Genomic DNA, 3,802 nt, shown 5'->3' with positions numbered 1-3,802 from the left:
ATCGTTTACGTAAGCGTAATTTGAGGAAAAGAAAAGTCTTTGTTTTGCTTATTAGGTCACAGTCACACCATAAAAAGTCAGGGTTTCTTCATTTGTGAAAACGACATGATAATAGAAAAGTCTCTTCTTGTTTGATCCTCAAGAGAAATTTTACAAATCAAAAGATGTTTATTTAAAGCCAAACTATACGTTTTAATAATCAAACGTTGATTGTTTATATAGATGGAAAAATCCTTTCTTTTTCACCTCCTTTGTTTTCTTCTCTTCTACATCCTCATCAGTGGCGTTCACACTACCTTCCTCTGCGGCGATGAAAACTTCTCTCTAAACACAACCTATGGCGAAAACCTCGAGGTCTATTACCTTCTCTTGCTTCAAACGTTATCAGAGAACGCGGTTTCTACAACGCTTCACAAGGTGGAGTTTACGCTCTTGCTCTTTGTCGAAAACACTACGAAGAAAAGGCTTGTCGTCGCTGCGTAGATAGAGTAAGTAGGAATCTCTTAACTCAATGCCAAGGCAAAACAGAAGCATACCACTGGGATTCTGAAAACGATGCAAACGTTTCTTGCCTAGTACGCTACTCAAATGTCCATAAATTTGGCGAGCTAAAGCTTGAGCAAGTTGGTAATGTTCCTCACTAGAGTTTTCCGCCATGGCCAATCGAACAGTTGAGGTTGCATCGACGGCTGATGAGTCCTCGGTGTTGAAGTATTATGAAGTCTCAAGTGCAGAGTTTACAGACACTCCTGAGGTTTATATGTTGATGCAATGCACACCTGATTTATCTTCCAGTGACTGTAATCTTTGTCTTTGAGAGAATGTTAGGTATAATCAAGAACATAACCGAGACAGAGTAGGGGGAACGGTTTCACGCCCTAGTTGTTATTTCCGATGGGATTTGTACCGTTTCGTAGGAGCTTTCGATAATCTAGAGAGAGTTTCCGCGCCTCCTCGACCTCCTCAACCTCGAGAAGACTCTCCGGTTAAGAAAGGTACTTTAGCTGATTAGTTTCCTTCGTTTTTAACTTTTTATACATAAAACTTAACCTTTTGGGGGGGTTTTTCAGGAAGCATTTTTCAACCATGGAGCGTTGTGGTTGTTGTTGTTCCGACGGTCATTAATCTTTCCGTGTTTGTTGCTTTCGTGCTTGCTTATCGCCGGATGCGGAGGAAGATTTATGCTGAAATCAATAGTGAGTATAGTTTCAGGACTTTTAAGTAAACTGTTGAAAAGTTTTGGAGCATTTTTTCTTAAGGAATAGCTTTATACTGTGTATATGCAGAGAACTCTGATTCTGATGGTCAATCTATGTTAAGTTTTGATCTTGGCATGATCTTAATTGCAACCGATGAGTTCTCTCCGGAAAATAAGCTTGGCCAAGGTGGATTTGGATCTGTCTATAAGGTAAAAAATTTCACTATAAGCATCTTATCAAAATCTTTACACGGTTCAATGATATACATCTGTCACAGGGGATATTACCGAGCGGGCAAGAGATAGCGGTAAAGAGATTAGCTAGAGGTTCAGGACAAGGAGAGTTAGAATTTAAGAATGAAGTATTACTCTTGACAAGACTCCAACATAGGAATCTAGTTAAGCTTCTAGGTTTCTGTAATGAAGGAAATGAAGAGATTCTTGTCTACGAGCATGTCCCTAATTCAAGTCTTGATCACTTCATCTTCGGTAAGCCTTCACATGACCAATGGTAATGTATTTATCGTCACAATACTATATTATCAGTCAAAAGAAATAACGTTTCTTTCAAAAATCTGTAGATGAGGACAAACGTTGGCTTCTTACATGGGATGTAAGGTAACAGAATCATTGAAGGTGTTGCGAGAGGGCTTCTTTATCTCCATGAAGATTCTCAACTAAGGATTATTCATCGTGATTTGAAGGCGAGTAATATCCTTTTAGACGCTGAGATGAATCCTAAAGTTGCAGACTTTGGGATGGCGAGGTTGTTTAACATGGATGAGACTCGAGGAGAGACAAGCAGAGTAGTTGGAACCTAGTAAGTATTCTCTGTTTCAGACATAAATGCTCTGTTTTAGGCATAAATCCTCTGTTTTTTACACAATACTGCAGTCAAGATATAGAGATTCTCTTGTAACCAGAATCACCACTAATGTGATTATCGTTCTTGCAGCGGATATATGGCTCCGGAGTACGTGAGACACGGACAATTCTCAGCTAAATCTGATGTTTACAGCTTCGGTGTTATGCTTTTGGAGATGATAAGCGGTGAAAGAAACAAGAACTTCGAAGCAGAGGGACTTCCAGCTTTTGTAAGCATTTTTCTAGATAAGATTTTATCTATTTTGTGAACTTCTATACAGAAACTTGCATATATATAACATCTTCTTTTAATACAGGCTTGGAAGAGATGGATCGAAGGAGAGCCTAAGAGTATAATCGATCCTTACTTAAACGAAAACCCGAAAAACGAGATCATAAAGTTGATTCAGATTGGTTTGTTGTGTGTACACGAGAATGCAGCAAAGAGACCAACCATGAACACTGTAATAGTTTGGCTTGCAAGAGACGGTACTTTGACAATACCTAAACCTACAGAAGCTGCTTTCGTCACTCTCCCTCTCTCAGTGAAACCAGCAGATATATCCATGAATAACCTTAAAGACAAAGATCCATTTTCAGTGGACGATTACAGTGTTGTATCCTCGGTGAATCTTCCATTTTTTCTTCTGACCTCATATACATGTACATTTCGCAACAGAAACTGCAGTGTTGGATAGTGTAAGATACAAGGAACATTGTTATTATGAACTTGTTTGTGGGTGGTTTACTCGGATAATTCGGTTCAGTTTGGTTATTTCGGTACTGAAATTTTGTTACCGAATAATAACCGGATCTAGTTCACATTGATTCGGATTGGTTTGTGCTTCAACTACATAATATTTTTTTTTAAATACATCAAATTATACAAGTTGTAATAAAGAATTTCAGTTAATATATGGATCTAAATTCGGTTCTTCTATTGTAATATTTTTGACCCCCAAATTAGAATGGGTCAATTACAGTGTCGTTTCTCGTATTGAGTTTGATCATTTTGGTTTGCTAAAATACCCACTCCCTACAACTTAAAGCTCAAGATTAGGACATAGTTTCATGTTTGAAATTTAAACTGAAATGGTAAAATAAATTTGTTTGTAACATAATCAAAGAATTGAATGAATGAATTCATCTATACAAATAAAGAATGAAGAAAGTTCTCTCTAACATAGAAAAACTAGAAAAGCTTGCTTGCAAATTCATTAGCCTTAACTTGAGAAAGATTTGATCTCTTAGTTCCGATAAGCTTCTCCCTAGCTTCACCGCAACTCTTGTCTCGTACACTTGTCCGTTCTCTTTCTTCTCTGTCGAATTCATCGTTTCTTCTAATAGAGAGAAGAATCCAGCTGAGTTTCTATACATTTCAAGCACCATTCCCACTTGACCACCATGCTCTAAAGTGCTGACAACCGCAGCCAAAGAAGCACAAGTCATCGCCACGATTCCAGCTAAACCGGAATCTTGACCGATAAAAACAGAGCTCACTGCCGAAACTCCGGTTAAAACTGGTCCAGAGATAGCCAAGAACCGATTTAGCTTCAACGCCACGTCACCTAATCTCTCATACTCTTCTGCGTCTCTGTTCTTCACCACATGAGCAACTTCTCTCATCTCCGCCTCGAGCTCTTGACTCCATCCATTCGCAAGACCAGTTTTAGGGCTGTTACGTTTATTTTCAGGCCACCAACTCGCCGGTTTAAACTCTTCCGGAAACTTCTCGAGCAT

General features: G+C 38.7%; 2 pseudogenes across 1 annotated transcript; one reads left to right on the top strand and one right to left on the bottom strand.

The window, feature by feature from the left end:
• The first annotated feature begins 222 nt into the window (after positions 1 to 222).
• On the top strand, positions 223 to 2,837 carry LOC104737292 (cysteine-rich receptor-like protein kinase 36; annotated as a pseudogene). The gene is made up of 7 exons (XR_015577612.1): positions 223 to 995; positions 1,071 to 1,196; positions 1,287 to 1,408; positions 1,477 to 1,687; positions 1,780 to 2,018; positions 2,154 to 2,292; positions 2,380 to 2,837. The product of XR_015577612.1 is annotated as a cysteine-rich receptor-like protein kinase 36 (transcript).
• A 368-nt stretch (positions 2,838 to 3,205) lies between these two features.
• On the bottom strand, positions 3,206 to 3,802 carry LOC147929905 (putative F-box protein At4g22030 pseudogene; annotated as a pseudogene).

This window comes from Camelina sativa, chromosome 13 (assembly GCF_030686135.1).
Source record: "Camelina sativa cultivar CO46 ecotype springtype chromosome 13, ASM3068613v1".
In the NCBI taxonomy this organism is placed as follows: Eukaryota; Viridiplantae; Streptophyta; class Magnoliopsida; order Brassicales; family Brassicaceae; genus Camelina; species Camelina sativa.
This window is presented reverse-complemented; position numbering and strand designations above follow the sequence as displayed.